Below are 22,677 nucleotides of genomic sequence, written 5' to 3' on the forward strand. Positions count from 1 at the left end.
GGCACGCTGTGTGACCAATGCAGAAGTCATTTTACTAGAGGGTGGGATTAGCTATGAATATTGGTTATTGTGAATGGTGTGTTATCTATACACTGGTGTCAACTTTCACCGTACTCCTGTCTGTGAGGAGGATACTGCTGGAAGGTATCGTAGTAGTAATTTGCTATTTGTACTCCGTGATCAGTGAAAAATGGTCTGTAATTGCGTCTGTAGTGCATCTGTATCCGCACTCACAAAAATGTTGAACTGATAAAAAAAATGTAACTAGTCTGTTCAATTTTTTTCACAGACATGACATATGTGAAAAAAACATGGATCTCATAGGGGGAGATTTATCAAAGGGTGTAAAATTTAGACTGGTGCAAACTACCCACAGAAACCAATCACAGCTCAGCTTTAGGCAGTGCTGAAAGGAAAGCTGAGCTGTGATTGGTTGCTGTGGGCAGTTTGCACCAGTCTAAATTTTAGACCCTTTGATAAATCTCCCCCATAGACTTTTATTAGTAATCCGTTCAGCAATCACAATCCGCACTAGGACAAGTCCTTTTTTTTTTGCGGTACAGTTTGCAGATCCGTAATAGAACGGACTGTGTTAGCAGCCCAATAGAAATAAATGGCCAATATTTTTATCCTTGATTGCGGATCCGCAATCATGCACAACTTTGCGGGGAATAATAATAAGGCCTTAGTTTTAGGCTTAATAGCCATAGAAAAAATGCATAATTTCAGGATTATTTTAAAATATAAAAAGTACATAAAAATAGAAAATTAGAAGAAAAAAAATCACCAAAAATTCTTATGTCTAGTATGTCTAACATAAAAATAATTTCTGATTCTCTTTTATGATGGGAATAAAGATGGATTGAGTTTAGCAACAACATGCTGGATTTATCAAGAGGCGTGTGCCTCTTAGTAAATGTAGCAATGCGAACAGATGTAAATTTGAAATTAGAGCTGCTCAAAAAAAGCCACTTTTGATGTATCTGCCCCTTAATTTCTACTAAACACAACCAAAAACACCCCAGTAAGATAGCACCGGAACCTGCATCTTTCTCACCGAATGTATGCTGACCTGGGATAGGGAAGCATAAACTTGTTGACAGGCCCCTTGAAACAAACTATAGACTCTCGACTGTACACAAACTTTGTGTCTGTTTCTTGGAGGACAAGGAACAGCACAGTTTTAGTTCCAAGTGTAAGATTTAAAGCTATTAGGGTACTGTATGTGCGCACTATGGACAACTCAGTTCTTTAGGCAGATAGCGGATTGAGCTTCAGAATATCATTGAGTCAGTGCGGGCTTCGCTTGAAATTCTGCGAGAATTACTGAGTGTGAATGAAGCTTAGAATTGGAGGGAGACTCCTGACGTTTAGGACAGATCCACATGACATGGATAATCCACAGCTGAAACTTGGATTTCTGCAATTCATTGGCCAGTGGATTCAAGGGCAGTTTAGCTCCATTTTAAAGAAGCCAAAGTGTAGTTATTCAGTGCAGTATATGCAGCAATAATGAGCATGTGGAGTATTCACATGCACATAATACTATAATAGGAAGACTTATGTTAGGGGGCACATATATCAGATCACTGTACACTATGGGGGAGATTTATTAAACTGGTATAAAGTAGAACTGGCCCAGTTGCCCCTGGCAACCATTCAGATTCCACTTTTCATTTTTTAAAGAATCTGTGAGGAATGAAAAGTGGGATCTGATTGGTTGCTAGGGGCAACTGAGACAATTCTACTTTACACTAGTTTGATAAATCTCCCCCTATATTCCTACAATAACTGAATCACTGGAAGGATTTACAGAGCAGTGATGCTGAATATTATACAAAGAAGTGAAGAAGCGTAGAGCTAACACAAATGACAATATTTTACATTAAGTCATTTAAATTTATGGCAAAACAGTGGGAAGTTTGTCTTTGAAATTGGGAGCTGATGATGGACACGAAATCAATAACAAACTGGCCCCACTCGATCTAAAAAAAGTACATCTTGCAGAAAAAAAGCTCAGTATACATTGCCTTTCAAGAGCCTGTATATTTATATCTGCAATCTGTCAAATGTTAATTACGTTGGTTTGATAGAAGTAGACTAAAGGAGAGCGGTTTATGTTCTTCCTGAGATATTATGTTCTGTAACTAGAACTGTGCTGTCAGCCATTCACCGGGAGTATACCAGAGACAAGCTGATATAGCATTCTGGATACCTAGGGACTTAGTCAAAATTTTTTGTCCATCACATGGACGTGGTCTCTGTTACATCATTTACACTACAGCAGAAAGCATGAAGAACATTGATATTCTAATATAGGTATATATGTCAACCTGGCGTAACATTAGAAAACGCGCCTTGTATTGTGTAGGCCGTCCTCCTGCCACCAAAACAGATTTGAACCCTTAAGGCATGGACTTCACAAGACATCTGATGGTGTCCTGCTGTTTGTGTACAATAGTCATGGACTTGACTTCCTTTTCCAACACATACCAAAGATGCTTGACCAGACTAAAATCTGGAAAATGCAGAGCCCAAATCAACACCATGAAGTCTTTGACATGTTCCTTAAACCTGAACAATTTTTGCAGTGTGGAAGGGTGTATTTTGCTGCTGAAAGGGAATATCATTGCCATAAAGAGGTACGCTTGGTTTGCAGCACTGTTTGGGTACAAGGTGCATGCTAAAGTGAAAGCCACATGAATGTCAGAACCAAAGTTCCCAGCTGAGCATCACATTAGCCCAGTCGGCTTGCTATTTTCCCATAGTGCATCCTGTAGTCATGTCATCTGTCCCCCAGGTAGGTAATGTACATGAACCCAGGTGTTCACATCATGTAAAAGAAAATGTAATGCCTCCATCCAGGTAACCTCCTTCCATTGCTCTATGCCTAATAAATGGCACTTTTAGGGTTAGACAGGGGTTTTCAAGAGCACTCCAGTTGGATTGCAACTAGCTAGCCACGTATGCAGCCTGTTGTGCACTGCGCCATCTGAAATCTTGCTATTATAGATAGCATTAACATTTTTTTACCAATATGTGCTACAGTGGCAATTTTGTGGGCTAGCCTTCGCTCCCCATACTCATCAATGAGCCTAAAAGCCCATTCACAAAAGTAAAAGTAAAAGTGGCGGAATTTCAAGTGGAGCCCGTGCCGTGGATGCCACTTGACATTCTGCCTGTCCCCTTGATTCAATGGGATTTCTCATGCTCCTCCGCTCTCCGCAGCCACGACACGAAATTCTGCCTCTTTTGCTCAGTGAGAACGGGCCCTTAGGCATCCATGGTTCTGTCACCAGTTGTTCTTCCTTGGGAAACATGTAGTAGGTACTCACCACTGCATACAGGATAAACACAAGACGTGCCATTTTAGAGATGTGGTCATCAAGTCCTCTAGCCTTCATAATTTGGCCCAATTCAATGCCACTCAAATAAATGCACCTGCCCATTTTTCCTGCATTTAAGCACATTGTTTGCAAGACCTGAGCATTTAGTTACTGCCAAATTTTTTTCTCCCTTTGACAGGCACTATTGTCAGGAGATAAGCTTATCATGAGATAATGTTATTCATGTCTCTGGTCTGTGATTCTAATTGTGTTTTCCTTGAGGGGATATAATGTATGCTTTTTCCCTAAAGCAGAACAAAGCTTGGCGTCCACATCTTAACCTTCCAAATAAAGATTAGTGAACTGTGCGGCATTTGATTACTGGTGGCTGTAGAAGTTGGATGCAGCCTTAGGGAGTCCTGGAAAACATGGATACAGCCTATGGCTTGTAGGTTCATTCATCTTTATTTCCAAACTTTTCAAAGTGATGCCCTTAGATGTCTGGGGCTATATGTGCGTTACATTGAACAAATCAGCATTTGTCTACCCTTCGCCAACAGGTGCCAACCTGCTGACCCCCGTTTGTGATAGGTATCGAGGATTGGACTTATTACCCATGAATGAGAAACTCCCAGAAAGGGACGATTATCATTCGAAAAATCATTACATCGCTCGATTTTTAACGATAATCATCTTGTATAATTGCAGGTAATGATTAAATGACGAACAAGAAATCGTTGATTGATTGTTTGGACCTGGACCTAAAATCATTGTTGATCGTTCTCAGATCATTTGCAAATCGTTTAGTATAATAACACATTGTTCAGTTGTTTCCTGGTCGTTAGTTAAATAAAATGAGAGGGTTCAATGACTTCCTAGTGCAAATTCTATTGGCTAAAAGGGAAAAAAAGACTGGACAGTGACCACAAATACTTCTATTCAACAAAACCGAAAAATTAACAAAGCTATGTGTGCGCAAAGTATCCATGTACAACAATATTACATGGACACAAATCTTCAAATTTCATTGTGCAGGTCATAAACTTGCATTTATTAAGTCCCTGCCTTTTGTACACACCGCCTGTCGCTACTACTAATTGGATGGTTTAGTGAGGTCCTCAGATCGGCCCTGCTGGGGTCGGCGATGGCAGCTCTCCTACAGCTCTTCACTTTCTCCACTATACCTTACTTTAAAAGTAAAAGGCCCCTTTATATAAGCTAAAAGAGGTCTCATAGCACTTTACAATGATGGCCCACCACACCACACAGCCATAGCACTATGTACAGAGCTGTGCCTGGATAGAAAAATGAGATGCAGAAGAGACAGAGAAAAAACCCTGGCATTTAACACTCTAGGAGAATTTGATTTGATATCCTACATTTATTTATTAAAAGAAATAAAATGTCTGTACACAGCCTAATCCTTTTTCTCTGTCCGTGCTCCACCCCAGCAAGTACAGCCCAATTCTTCCTATTAATGGATATGCACACCCTGATGTTGTGGCATCCTCCTAATTTCAAGGCCTTTATGGGTTTCATCTCTTAAGTAACTAAAAAAATGAGAAACTGAGAACCAACACTGTGCATACATGCTGTGCTATGAGACAGTGGGGGAGATTTATCAAACTGGTGTAAAGTGAAACTGGCTCAATCGCCCCTAGCAACCAATCAGATTCCACCTTTCATTCCTCACAGACTCTTTGGAAAAAGAAAGGTGGAATCTGATTGGTTGTTAGGGGCAACTGAGGCAGTTTCACTTTACACCATGTTTGATAAATCTCCCCCAGTGACACTATTTCTTTATTTCTAGCTATCAGCCTTGAAAAATGATAAGGGGCTGTAGCGCTGCAATCTGGTTAGTATCCCTGCCCCCACCATTCATACCAATGAGAGACATTACAAAAGGAGTTGTTAAAAAAAATGATATTTCTCTAAAGAAGTAGGGTAAATGGCTCCCATGTTCCGTTTGCCTGATAAACTGTTACTGCTGGAGCCCATTGTAATCGGATACAGTGACACTGGAGTTTGTGTGTTAACCAGAAGTCACTTTCCTAATGTAAGTCTATGAGCATCTTATTGTCTTACATAAGGAAAGCTACTTCTGCTTCGCTTAGCCCCCCTTGACATGTCAGGAAAATCTGTCCATTTTTCTTATCAGGAAATCCAGACAGATATCCTGACCCACAGGATTGTACTGAGCATGGACAGCTATCAGGATGTTTCCTGAAAGGTGTCTGTTACAGAAAATAGGTCTTGAAATTTTAGACTCTGTCCTATTTTCGTCCTGAATTGTGTTACAGGTTTCCCTATGGAAATGGACATCCAGAAAGTTTCCAGAATTCCAGATGCTATAGATCCGCTTAACACTAATCTTGATGCATATATTTAGTGGGTTCTCTGGAATATGGCATGTTTATTTGCTATAAATCTAACTGTAACCGATTGATATGATCTGCAATCTGGGCTTCTCTTTTAACCTAGAGGGTGGCTTGGCCTCTGACTACAGTACCATTTGCACTATCCTAATGGCATTCCTGATGTTTCCAGTATATAATTATAGTTATTTGCAAATAAGGATTTAGCTTTTAGTATTCACTAGTACTTTTACAATCCACTTAAGTGTATAGGATTTACTGGACTGCACTTTACCCCATAATATTATTATAATGTCAGAGAAGCAAGTATTCAGCTCTTTAGAAATCTGTACATTGTCATTTATATCAATCTTTTTAGTAAGTAGTGCACTAGTAGTGTTTTAGGACATTGTTTTAAAAATGTTAAAATCGGTTATCATTGCTCATTGTTCACCATGTTACAGATACAGCGTAGCCTGTCCTGGCTGCTGTATCTACAAGCCAGTTAACTCATATAATATGTGTTCCTCCCCCCCTCCATTTACTACACTCCTAAACATTACTTCTAACAGTGCAGAGGCTGCTGTAATCACAGGACTTAATAATTTAGCAAACTTCCTCAGCAAACATGCAGAAAAAACTTGTAATTTCTAGTTTGGGTACAATATTCAAGTTATTTTATCTATCTTCCTATTCTTTCCTTTTATACCTATTTTAGCTGTCTCTTTCACTCTCTCTCCTTGTATTTGTCACTTTACCTCTCACTGGCTGTCAATGTGCTCCAGCAGCTGACATCACTGAGGAGGAATTAAAGGGCTGCAGTAATTCAAGTCTCCTCCTACTTGGTCCCATATTGAAAAGAAATGAGTGCGTAGCCGTCAAGTGAATGTAACTAATACCAGCACAAAGCACTATTTTTTTTCTAGATTAAAAGACCTGAAACACTGATGCATATCCCAAGAGGGTTATGAGTGGATCACTGGTGGTAAGCTGTGAATGACACCTCCATGTGCACCAAAGGGCTACACAATACAACCACGGTTTACTTACCCTCACGTGTTCAGTCAAAGTAGGGTAACATTGTGTAAATTCAACATCCAAGGAACTAGCATGATCCCAGATTAGCATACTTTTCAGAACATTGTACTGTTTAACACTGTTGTGCTAAGGAACACAGAATATGATGATGATCTAATTTATTTATACTTGTTTATTGTCTGAATGATTTGGCTACTTTAGCTGCTTCTTATATAAATAGCGCTTATATATATAAGTATATATACAGTGGTACCTTGGTAACTTGGTTTAAGAGTGTTGTGGTTTAAGAGCCCACAGTTTTTCAAAATTGTGACTCGGTTTAAGAGCATTGATTTGGTTTAGGAGCTCCCTGTACTGGGTGGGAGGCGGAGTGGGGGAGGGGTATGGTCTGCATAGCGGGGTCTACAGCACTTTACACTGACCCAGGAAGTCTCCCTCACCTTCCAAATCATAGCAGATCCACGTCAGGCTGGGGCTTGCATCAGGGGACAGGAATGTGGGGGGTAATCTCTCCATAGCTGTAACCCCTCTCTCCCCGGGCACAGAGTGCTGCATGTATGTGCCCACATATTCCCTGCTCATTCCTTCATGCTCCCTGCAGTCTCTGTCAGCCCTTGTGTTTCCCATCCTCTCCATTACAGTAACATAATATCACATATTCTGCTGTTTCTAAATGTCTGTTTCATCTGTTTTACATGTTATTCGAAATAATGAATCATTATATTTGGGGTGTGAAACCAATTGTCAGCATTTCTATGATTTCTTATGGGAAAATTTGCTTTGGTTTAAGAGTGGATTTGGATTGCAAGCACAGTCTCGGAACAAATTATGCTCGTAATCCAAGGCCCAAGGCACCACTATATATATATATATATATATATATATATATATATATATATATATATATATATATATATATCCAATCGAAAATACTGCAGCACACCGTAATCAAAGTGAAAAAAATTTGGTGATTTATTCAATCCATAAAGCAGGTAATGCGACGTTTCAGTCTCTACACTGAGACTTTTCTCAAGCAAGTGAACACATTTCGTTACACACGTGTTTAAATAGTGAATGTTTCAATATGTCAATAAAATACACTTAGTGCAAAATTTAATACATATAGTGTTAGCAAAGACATAGTGTAATCAAACATGATTGTGATAAGGTTGAACATGTCAATTTCATTCAAAGTACGAGTTCAACAAAGTGTTACATAATACAGAACATAGTGTACAGTGTATATATGTGTTAATTATAAGATAATATACATACAGAGCAGCTGGGGAACTCACCACGCGTCATCAGTGTAAGAATAAACAACTGTTAAACATCCATGAGAGTGAGAAACCATATTGGAAAGGTGGAACGCACGCCAGTGTGTACCGCATTGCTCAGTGGAACGCATTCACGCATGCGCCTTGATCACAGTCCTGGAACGCATATAGCGTCTCATGTGACCAGTGGAGCGCAATGCACGCCCTACAGGGAGCGGACCAATGTTGAGCGAGCAGCTCTGGACAGATGGGCAAGGTTATGCTAATGGCCATAGAATCTCGGGCTCAGTTGATGAATAAGGTATAAGAGCATGAGATGTACTTAGCAGTGTAAAATAGTGAGCAACCATTCACACCTAGAACACAATCACTAAAGCACGCCAATTAACACAGGATGCAAGGGACAGCACCAGAAGTCCGGAATCTACTTCTAATGAGGATGTTCTCGGATACCGAAGCCAATGGATCGGCACCAGTCTTCTGGTGCTGTCCCTTGCATCCTGTGTTAATTGGCGTGCTTTAGTGATTGTGTTCTAGGTGTGAATGGTTGCTCACTATTTTACACTGCTAAGTACATCTCATGCTCTTATACCTTATTCATCAACTGAGCCCGAGATTCTATGGCCATTAGCATAACCTTGCCCATCTGTCCAGAGCTGCTCGCTCAACATTGGTCCGCTCCCTGTAGGGCGTGCATTGCGCTCCACTGGTCACATGAGACGCTATATGCGTTCCAGGACTGTGATCAAGGCGCATGCGTGAATGCGTTCCACTGAGCAATGCGGTACACACTGGCGTGCGTTCCACCTTTCCAATATGGTTTCTCACTCTCATGGATGTTTAACAGTTGTTTATTCTTACACTGATGACGCGTGGTGAGTTCCCCAGCTGCTCTGTATGTATATTATCTTATAATTAACACATATATACACTGTACACTATGTTCTGTATTATGTAACACTTTGTTGAACTCGTACTTTGAATGAAATTGACATGTTCAACCTTATCACAATCATGTTTGATTACACTATGTCTTTGCTAACACTATATGTATTAAATTTTGCACTAAGTGTATTTTATTGACATATTGAAACATTCACTATTTAAACACGTGTGTAACGAAATGTGTTCACTTGCTTGAGAAAAGTCTCAGTGTAGAGACTGAAACGTCGCATTACCTGCTTTATGGATTGAATAAATCACCAAATTTTTTTCACTTTGATTACGGTGTGCTGCAGTATTTTCGATTGGATATTTGTGCACTGGAGATCCCCAGTTCTCTGCCGGCACCCGATACTCACTGGATATTTTCTGAGTGCAGCGCCATTTTTTTCTTTATATATATATATATATATATATACACAGTATATATATATACAGTATATATAATATATCCCTATACCAGCACTCCACACATTTGACCCAGGTCCTCAGGATTAGACACAACACTGTTTCCTGATTATGTGCATGGAGCCTGTACAGTATACATGGACTCCTTTTATCTCTATACTATGTGCAATCATATTGTGAATGTGAACAGCACGGTATTGCTGTGGAATTGGGAACAGTTCTTCTATAATAGTGCCCCAAGAAAGGCATGGACATAATTTGTATGGAAGAAATATCTGTAAAAAATAACCATTCCCAATTTTTTAATTATTACTTTCCCCTTCTTTGCTGAGCCGCAAAAAAAAAACAACAAATAATGGATGCAATACAGATGCATTATGGATGATTTTTTGCAGATTGTGGACAACACTTACAGACATAATATATGGTCTTGAAAAACTACTGAACATGTGAATGTAGCCTAAGGGTACCTTCACACGTACTGGATAGCAGCGGATTTCACGCTGTGATGTCTGCCGCAAATACCGCTGCGATTCCCAGTAGTGTCATTTTCTATCGCTTTACATACTTGCAGCAGATTTTTCGTTCCACTGCGCGTATGTAAAGCCCCTTCCCACCTAGCCCAGCACTGCACCGGCTAGTACATTACCTGGCCGTGCTCCCGCTTGCTTCTCTGGCTCCCTGGTGTCCTGCTCAGCCAATCAGTGCACAGCCCGCCGCAGCCAATAATGGGCTGAGCAGGACGTCAGGGAGCCAGGAGCCAGAAAAGCAAGCAGGAGTGCAGCCAGGTAATGTATTAGCCGTGCAGCACTGGGTTAAGTAGGGCTTTACATACTTGCGGTGGAATGAAGAATCCACTGCGAGTATGTGAAGCCATAGAAAATGACAGTATCGAGAATTGCAACGGATTTCGCTGCGGAACTCGCAGTGTGAAATCCGCTGCCATCCGGTACGTGTGAAAGTACCCTAAGACAGCTAAAAAACTGTGTGCGGCTGTATAAACTTCTATGGCTGCTATACTAGGGCTCTGTACAATTTGCACCATGTACAGGCTGTAATACGGGATAAGGGGCAACAAACAGCTCAACAACAGTTTTGATAGCTTTCATGCACCAGCACTAATATTTCCCATGCATCTTGAAGCATTCTGTTGCAGATCAATGACACTGATGAATTTTGCATAGCACCAACACCCAACCCTTCAAAATTATTAATACATGAGTCTCAATGTGACCTACTAGATTATTGCTGCACTGCTTCATTTTGCACTACCTTCCAGTCATGCCTTTCTGCCACTGAGCAGTGTAGGATTTCCCTTCCATGTGAAACACATCTGCTACTTTTTCTGCATGTCATACAATTATATAAGATTTTGTATACTGTGTATCCCATCCATTACCAATAGATATAAACAAAAGAGGCTCCATAATACTATAGGCCTAGACTGTATAAGCATACTAGATATACTGTGTTCTGCACAAGAACTATCTAAGCCCAGAGTGCCCAAGTAAACCTCTGTAGGCTTTCTCTGCATTGCAGACACAACAATCAGCATAAAATATTGCCTGGTACATCATACAATGCACAGAGGGAATTCACCTTGCCCAGTCTCATAGATCCTGCCACCTACTTCATACCAGCACAGACATCCAGTGCTGTACTGCTCAGAGCCTATGCTGCCAGACAGATTAGATAGATAGATAGATAGATAGATAGATAGATAGATAGATAGATAAGATAGATAAGATAGATAAGATAGATAGATAGATAGATAGATAGATAGATAGTTCGGAGATAGATAGATAGATAGATAGATAGATAGATAGATAGATAGATAGATAGATAGATAGATATTTAGGGCTATACATACAGTAATTGGCTGTAGGCCACAGATTAGCATTACAGGTTTATCGTGTGACATTTGCTTTCCTTTGTACTCAGCACGGGCTTTAGCAAGGAGAAGGCCTCTTGCAGCTGAGCCAATTGAGCAGCACTAAACTAATACAGAAAACACGAAAACAATCTTGTACTTTCTGTCCAATGGAAATGATTAGAGTACTATATATATATATATATATATATATATATATATATATATATATATATATATATAGCCAGTGCTGATTGTACTGCAGTACAGGACACGCTGTGCAGCAACATAAAACATAAAATGTGCTCGATATGTGTCCCTGCATAGAAATGTAGTCAATAGCCATTTACCTCTAATGTCACGCATGTATTATGCATTATGGCCTATATATACACTGTGAATATACAATCAGGATTATACTGGCAAATACATTCATAGCCGTAAGTCATTTACACAGTGCATTATATATAGACTAGCACTGTGTTTCTGTACACACCCTATGTATATACTAATGGCTGTACACTATACTATACCACACATATAGGATGGCACATAGAAACAATGCAGGACTCTGCACCGTCTTAGATGTTCACATTTGCGTCCGTCTCAAGATTCCAGCAATGTTACAAGGGAAAACATACATAGAAGAGAGCTCATCCTTATACTACACATACAGGGGCTTGTACACCAGTACATAACATACATGACATATATAAGCAATCCAGACTGCACTACATTACTGTATTTCACCATTAGACAGCATGCATAACACAGTATGATGTGCATTATTACACTACACCACCAGATAGCATGAATGATACAGACATACAGGATGCTGTACATGACTCCACTACACCACAAAACAGTATGCATGACACATATACAGTAAAGTATGATGAGCACTTATACTACGCCACAGTAGAGACTACAAGACACATATAAACAATACAGGATGCTGTACACTATGACACTACACTACCACCACATAGCATGCATGGCTCCTAAACAAACAGAATGCCACAGACTAAGTGCCAGTCTATTTGTTAACACTGGCATAACACACACACAGTATTATTACAACATACCATTACAAACAACCAAAAAACCCTAAGTATACAATACACACAACACACATCACTAAAGTACACCATCACACACAGCATTAATTTAGTATGTTGCCATAAATAGCACACATTATAACAACATACCTGTACACATTCTGTAATCACACATAACAATACTACACTGTCCAACCACACATAACATACATCATTGCAGGGCACCAGACGTCCCAACACATAGTACTGCTACAGTATCCAACCAAATACAGCATACATTGCTACAGTATACTACCACACACATTCATAGGTCCTATTCACATCATATATTGAAATATCTGCCAAAAGGTATGGTCATGTATATCGTGGCATACTCTTGATGGGCCCACTGAGTTAAGGGACCAAATGTAGTCTACTAATGACTATGTTCAGTCCAACCTGTGCCTACCCAGCTGTTGCACAACTGCAACCAATACAATACAAAACTACAACCACCTGAACAAAGCACACATTACAGTTTTTTGACAATTCAGGTCCAGACATTATACCTTACTGCACTATACAACCAAACAGAACATACATTAGGGTAGAATACTGCCAGTCAGTATACAGTACTAACGTATGCCACAAAACTCCATAAATTACTATTGTACATATATTACTACAGTACACCTCCAGACACTTTACATTATTCGAGTATACAACCAGACAGAACAGGCATTACTACAGTATATTACCAGCATAGAATACTACATTAAGACACCATACATTTCTACAGTATACCTCCATAAACCATACATTACTACAGTATGTAACCAGACAGTCTTTAACATTGTTAAAGTATACCACAAAACATCATACATCTTACCAGGCAGAACATGTATAGATTGTTAAAGTATACCATAAACATCATACATTACTATACTATATACTTTATACAGTAGCATACACCATTAATGACTACTGGATACCATCAGACCCTAAACATTACTATGGTATACAATTAACCAGCATACATCAGCAAACAGCATACACCATCATACACTATGCCACTCAACACCATCCATTTCTATACTATACCACCAGACACTAGGGCACAGATTTATGATACAGGATTTCAATGTAGTTGAAGATAAGATGACTGTAAATCATTCTTGGAGGACCGGGACGGTTGCAAACAGCATCACAGACCTGCATCTGTGACACTGTCAGTGGGAATTAAAGATTGTTTTTTTGCAAAAATATGGATAAGAAGATACTTAAAAAAAGAAAGTCCCACAAAGGGGATGCAGGAACATAATAAACATCTGGCTTACTGGTACCTGTCTCCTGCTGCTGAAACGTCATGGCTCTGCTGATAGATTGCCCGTTCAGCCAGTAAGTGACTGCAGCAGGCTCCAGACCCAGTCACTGATTGGATGAGCGGGCAATCTATCGGCCGGGTATGTGACATTTCAGCAGCAGGAGCCTGTAAGAAACCAGTAAGGCACCACTACAGAGGCACTGGGATGGGTAAGTATACTTTTTTATGTTCCTGCACCCCCCTGCCTGTCATTTTTAAGTGTTGTGGGACTTCTGCTTTAAACAACAGGGAACTGGAAACTAGCAGCAGTTTGATTTACATATCCCTGCTGTCAGTTTCCCTTTAAGTTATAAACCTGAGCTGCGATTGGTCTCTGTGGAAAAAAAACAGAAAGTTTTGGCTTCTAACAACTGGATAAATTTGGGCCCATATGCTACCACAGTATACCTTCAAAACCACACATTACTACAGTATACCACAAGACACCATATATAACTGCATATATATCATCATACATTACTACAATACACCACCAGACACCATATTATATTACAGAATACCATCATACATTACTACAGTATACTACCAAACAACATAAATCACTACATAAATACATGACACATCATACATTACTGCAAAACACCACTAGACACCATATTGTACTACAGTATACAACCAGACATCATACATTGCTCTTATGTAACCACTGGCATCATACATTATAAGTTCACACAACTTATAAGTTTATTAAACAACGGCCATAGTTGCCATTTTGCAACCACAGCCATTATTTAAAGAAGCGGACGATTGATTGCTTTCTTTACTTTGTAATCTCAGGCCAGCGTGTATACAGTCTGTATACACTCCAGCCAGAATTTCATGCGGCTGCATAAAAAACTGACAGTGCAGACAATGTAAAGTGCAGCTCTAGACGCACTTTACATTGTCTGCTTTAGGTAATTGGAATACAGGCACACCCAGCTTCGCCCGCATTCCAATTAAAAAGAAATAAAGTTCATCCGGCTGGTACTGCAGTACTGGCCGGGATGAACTTCACAGACAGCAGCCGTTCTGTGACACGGGCGTGTCACAGAACGGCTGCTGTCTTACACTGTGTGAACCTAGCCTTAACCAAACATCATACATTTCTATAATATAACCTTAAGCATCATACATTGCTAAAGTATAAAACAGAGAACATACATTATTATAGTATGCAACCAGGCACCATACATTACTTCAGTAAATATCCAGAGACTATGCATTATTAAATTATACCACAAGACAGCATACATTACTATAATATATCACCAGACAGCATACACTATGACAGTATACCACCAGACAGCATACATTACTACAATATACCACCAGACACCATATACTATTACAGTATACCACCAGACAGCATACACTATTACAGTATACCACCAGACAGCATATATTACTACAGTATACCACCAGACAGCATACATTACTACAGTATACCATCAGACAGCACATACTATTACAGTATACCACCAGACAGCATATACTATTACAGTATACCACCAGACAGCATACACTATGACAGTATACCACCAGACAGCATATATTACTACAGTATACCACCAGACAGCATATACTATTACAGTATACCACCAGACAGCATATATTACTACAGTATACCACCAGGGCTGTGGAGTCGGTTAGCCGCAGCTCCGACTCCAACTCCGACTCTGACTCCTGAATTTTATCAGGACCGACTCCGACTCCTGAATTTTATCAGGACCGACTCCGACTCCCGACTCCTGCTCCTTCATAAATGGCCGGTCAGATACCAGGGGAGTTATTTATCACACTGGTTCAGCAGCTTCTCCCTAATGTCCTACATGATCCTGGTGCAACTTCTGAGTGAATAAAGGAATACTGTATATAAAGCAGCTTCTCCTCTGTGTGCAGAGGATTCAGCCAGTCTCCAGCCTCCATGTCCTGAACAACTCAGAACTAGACTAGATGGAGCAGGTGTTTTTTCCTGCTGACAATCTTCGATGTTTCTAACTAATATTCACCATACACAAAGAAACACTGCTAACACTGCCCAATCCCTGTGATACAGAGGGGTCAGCCATACTGAGTCACACATAGTGATGTTGAGGGTCACTGTAGGGGCAAGCAATAGCGCACACACACACACAGCCTGATGGAGCCATAGCACACACACACAGAGCCTGCTGCAGCCATAGCACACACACACACACAGCCTGCTGCAGTCATAGCACACACACACACAGCCTGCTGCAGCCATAGCACACACACACATACAGCCTGCTGCAGCCATAGCACACACACACACACAGCCTGCTGCAGCCATAGCACACACACACATACAGCCTGCTGCAGCCATAGCACACACACACACACAGCCTGCTGCAGCCATAGCACACACACACACACACACAGCCTGCTGCAGCCATAGCATACACACACAGCATACTGCAGCCACAGCACACATACATACACACACATACACACACACAGCCTGCTGCAGCCATAGCGCACACACACACAGCTGCTGCCATAGAACACTGAAGAAAAACACAAAATCTTCTCCCAGAGAGAAAACACCACAATGAGGACTGAGGTTACTGCTACACTACTTATGTCTCCTCCTCCTCCTCTATATTACACAGGATATCTTCATATTACACTGCTGCTGAAATACAATCATCCAGCATCCAAGAAGAGAATAGCACAGATCTCCCCCCACACAATGGACTCTGCCAGCTCAGAAACAAACTGCAAAATAGTGGCTAACAATTTTTTCCTGACCTCCCTTATGTAATAGAACCAGTGATCTATTAGAATGTTGCTCATAAAATATATTGATGAGCAAAACTTATAAAATTCATATCAAAACTCAATTCTAAATTGTTTAAAGATTTTTTTTAAATCTGGAGTCTGAGTCGGTACAGTTTTTTCCCGACTCCAACTCCGACTCCAGCCAAAACTAGCTCCGACTCCAACTCCGACTCCAGCCAAAACTAGCTCCAACTCCACGACTCCAACTCCACAGCCCTGTATACCACCAGACAGCATATATTACTACAGTATACCACCAGACAGCAGACAATACTACAGTATACCACCAGACACTACTACAGTATACCACCAGACAGCATACACTATTGCTGTATACCACCAGACAGCATATATTACTACAGTATACCACCAGACAGCATATATTACTACAGTATACCACCAGACAGCAGACACTACTACAGTATACCACCAGACAGCATACACTATTACTGTATACCACCAGACAGCATATATTACTACAGTATACCACCAGACAGCAGACACTATTACAGTATACCACCAGACACTACTACAGTATACCACCAGACAGCATACACTATTGCTGTATACCACCAGACAGCATATATTACTACAGTATACCACCAGAAAGCAGACACTATTACAGTATACCACCAGACACTACTACAGTATACCACCAGACAGCATACACTATTGCTGTATACCACCAGACAGCATACATTACTACAGTATGCCACCAGACAGCATACATTACTACAGTATGCCACCAGACAGCATACATTACTACAGTATACCCCCACACAGCATACATTACTACAGTATGGCACCAGACAGCATATATTACTACAGTATACCACCAGACAGCATACATTACTACAGTATACCACCAGACAGCATATATTACTACAGTATACCACCACACAGCATAAACTATTACTGTATACCACCAGACAGCATACATTACTACAGTATACCACCAGACAGCAGACACTACTACAGTATACCACCAGACACTACTACAGTATACCACCAGACACTACTACAGTATACCACCAGACAGCATACACTATTGCTGTATACCACCAGGCAGCATATATTACTACAGTATACCACCAGACAGCATATACTATGACAGTATACCACCACACAGCATATATTACTACAGTATACCACCAGACAGCATATACTATTACAGTATACCACCACACAGCATATATTACTACAGTATACCACCAGACAGCATATACTATTACAGTATACCACCACACAGCATATATTACTACAGTATATCACCAGACAGCATATATTACTACAGTATACCACCACACAGCATATATTACTACAGTATACCACCAGGCAGCATATATTACTACAGTATACCACCAGACAGCAGACACTACTACAGTATACCAGCAGACACTACTACAGTATACCACCAGACACTACTACAGTATACCACCAGACAGCACCAGACACTACCACAGTATACCACCAGACAGCATACACTATTGCTGTATACCACCAGACAGCATATATTACTACAGTATACCACCAGACAGCATATACTATTACAGTATACCACCAGACACTACTACAGTATACCACCAGACACTACTACAGTATACCACCAGACAGCATACACTATTGCTGTATACCACCAGACAGCATATATTACTACAGTATACCACCAGACAGCATATACTATTACAGTATACCACCACACAGCATATACTATTACAGTATACCACCACACAGCATATATTACTACAGTATACCACCAGACAGCATATATTACTACAGTATACCACCAGACAGCAGACACTATTACTGTATACCACCAGACAGCAGACATTACTTATATATACCACCAGACAGCATATATTACTACAGTATACCACCAGACAGCATATATTACTACAGTATGGCACCAGACAGCATACATTACTACAGTATACCACCAGACACTACTACAGTATACCACCACACAGCATACATTACTACAGTATACCACCAGACAGCATATATTACTACAGTATACCACCAGACAGCATTACATTTTACCACCAGACAGCAGACACTACTACAGTATACCACCAGACAGCATACACTATTGCTGTATACCACCAGACAGCATATATTACTACAGTATACCACCAGACAGCATACAGTATTACTGTATACCACCAGACAGCATACATTACTACAGTATACCACCACACAGCATACATTACTACAGTATACCACCAGACAGCAGACAGTATTACATTTTACCAGACAGCAGACACTACTACAGTATACCACCAGACAGCATACACTATTACTGCATACCACCAGACAGCATATATTACTACAGTATACCACCAGACACTTCTACAGTATACCACCAGACAGCATACACTATTGCTGTATACCACCAAACAGCATATATTACTACAGTATACCACCAGACAGCAGACACTACTACAGTATACCACCACACAGCATATACTATTACAGTTTACCACCACACAGCATATATTACTTCAGTATATCACCAGACAGCATATAATACTACAGTATACCCCTAGACAGCATATATTACTACTGTATACCACCACACAGCATACACTATTAGGCTATGTTCACACTGCGTATGAGTCCGGCCGCCGTACATGTGCAGCTGAAACTATGGGCAGGGGAAAAATCGACATGCGGCCGGATGCGTACGAACCGCGAACATACGCCCATAGTACAGTTATGCTTCCTAGCTTGTTTCGAAGCGATCTGAAACAGGTCATTTACTTGGAAATCTTTGCCCAGCCCAATAAAACTCACAGAACCTTTTGAATCGAAAAAACAAGTTTAATTTGGCTGAAATAAGTACTCCGTACGGGGCCGCATGGAAATCCACGGCCGTGAGTTGGAACATTTCCGTTCTCAAACAATGGTCTTGTTCATTTTTCACGGCGCCGCATACGATCCGGCCGTAAGCTCATATGTAGTGTGCATTGTGCGGGCGTATATATCGTATACTTTCAAGTGAACGCATCATCCTCAAAACTACGTGTGTATATTCGCGGTTCGCACTACGGCCGGACTCATACGCTGTGTGAACATAGCCTATGCTATGTTCACACACTGTGAGAGACCGGCCGTTCCATGACGCCGGCTGGATGATCTTTTCGGCCGCAGGGTTCTGATGCAGCCGTGTCAGCGAGCGCCCACATCAAAACCTCCCACAGCACACAATGAAGCAAGCGGCCGGAGCCACTCGCTTCATTGCGTGAACTGACAGGGTTTCCTACAGCCGCAATTCATTGAATTGCGGCCGCAGAAAACTGACATGTCAGTATAAGCTCCGGCCGGCATCCCATAGAGGAATAGGCAATGTTCAACACTGCATAAAGTACGTCCGTTTTACGTAGTGTGAGCATAACCTTACTGTATAACAACAGACAGCATATATTACTACAGTATACCACCAGACAGCATATATTACTACAGTATAGCACCTACACCATATATTACACTATATTACATCACCAGACTGCATACATCACTAAAATACACCTCCACACATCATATAGTACTAATATACACCTCCAAACAGTATGCATTACTACAGTATACCACCAGACACCACATTTTGCACTGTATTACACCAGCAGACTGCATACATTACTACACTTGACCAGACACCATATATTATTACTACCCTTAGGGGGAGATTTATCAAAGGGTGTAAATATACACCTGGTGTAAACTGCCCACTGCAACCAATCACAGCTCCACTTTTGTTCTACCAGAGCTGAAAGCTGAGCTGTGATTGGTTGCTGTGTGCAGTTTACACCAGGTGTATATTTACACCCTTTGATAAATCTCCCCCTTAGTCTCCATACAGTACAGTATACAACCAGACACTATACATTACTACAATATACAACCACACACAGTATACATTACTACAGTATACAACCAGACACTATACATTACTACAATATACAACCAGACACTATACATTACTACAATATACAACCAGATACTATACATTACTACAGTATACAACCAGACACTATACATTACTACAATATACAACCAGACACTATACATTACTACAATATACAACCACACACAGTATACATTACTACAGTATACAACCAGACACTATACATTACTACAATATACAACCAGATACTATACATTACTACAGTATACAACCAGACACTATACATTCCTACAATTTACAACCACACACAGTATACATTCCTATAATATACCACCACACACTATACATTCCTACAATATACCACCACACACAGTATACATTCCTACAATATACCACCACACAGTATACATTACTACAATATACCACCACACACTATACATTCCTGCAATATACTACCACACACAGTATACATTCCTACAATATACCACACACAGTATACATTCCTACAATATACCACACACAGTATACATTCCTACAATATACCACACACAGTATACATTCCTACAATATACCACACACAGTATACATTCCTACAATATACCACACACAGTATACATTCCTACAATATACCACCACACAGTATACATTCCTACAATATACCACCACACAGTATACATTCCTACAATATACCACCACACAGTATACATTCCTACAATATACCACCACACACTATACATTACTACAATATACCACACACAGTATACATCCCTACAATATACCACCACACACAGTATATATTACTACAATATACCACCACACAGTATACATTCCTACAATATACCACCACACAGTATACATTCCTACAATATACCACCACACACTATACATTCCTACAATATACCACCACACACTATACATTACTACAATATACCACACACAGTATACATCCCTACAATATACCACCACACACAGTATATATTCTTACAATATACCACCACACACAGTATACATTCCTACAATATAACACACAGTATACATTCCTACAATATACCACACACAGTATACATTACTACAATATACCACCACACACAGTATACATTCCTACAATATAACACACAGTATACATTCCTACAATATACCACACACAGTATACATTCCTACACTATACCACCACACACAGTATACATTCCTACAATATACCACCACACACAGTATACATTCCTACAATATACCACACACAGTATACATTCCTACACTATACCACCACACACAGTATACAATCTTACAATATAACACACAGTATACATTCCTACACTATACCACACACAGTATACATTCCTACAATATACCACCACACACAGTATACATTACTACAATATACCACCACACACAGTATACATTACTACAATATACCACCACACACAGTATACATTCCTACAATATAACACACAGTATACATTCCTACAATATACCACACACAGTATACATTCCTACACTATACCACCACACACAGTATACAATCTTACAATATAACACACAGTATACATTCCTACACTATACCACCACACACAGTATACAATCTTACAATATACCACCACACAGTACACATCTCTAGTCTGCCAGCACCCAGCATTATTCTCAGCATACAGCCTGCATGACGCATAGACAACGCAGCATCCGCACAAGCCCTGAGCCTCGGCATCTCTGAGACATGCTGGAGACAATGCATCCTCCTTGTAGACAGGGCAGCCATAGGCAGTGTACTATGCCAGTCAGTGCCCACCCCATGTGCCTAGGCTGCCCCCAGCCCGCATCTGCCCACTGTATGATATGGTATTAGCCTTGTCCTATGCAGCACGCCGACTACACATGCTGTCAGGCTGCTAAATGGAGCATGCAGCAGAGTGGTATGGAGGATGCGGACAGTAGGGACATGACAGGGCTGCTATACTCACCACAGCCTCCTCTTAATGGGTAGAATGTTGCCCCTGTTGGATGGAGTCACTCCAATGGCCATCTGCAGCACAGTCAGGTACTTCTGGTATTTCATTTTGCCTCCCCCCTTGTATGTCCCCTCCGATGCCCCCCCTCACACCTCTGCATGCGATCATGAAATTGGGCTTCCCAGGCATCTGCCGTCCTGCCCTGTGACCCGGCGTCCTCCCGCCCTCTCCCGGGCTGTGCTCTGCCGTCAGCCTGTCTGGTCAGCACAGCACCATTGGTGAGCGGCAGCTAGAGAGAACATTGACAGCTCGAGGTGGCAGCGCCATCCTTCTTCCCTTCCTCCTCTGCCTCCCCTCCCTCCTCTCTCTGTCACTGAAGCCCGGCAATCCTATTAGAACCTAGAATAGCGTCC

The sequence above is a fragment of the Dendropsophus ebraccatus genome, chromosome 1 (assembly GCF_027789765.1).
Source record: "Dendropsophus ebraccatus isolate aDenEbr1 chromosome 1, aDenEbr1.pat, whole genome shotgun sequence".
NCBI classification, from domain to species: Eukaryota; Metazoa; Chordata; class Amphibia; order Anura; family Hylidae; genus Dendropsophus; species Dendropsophus ebraccatus.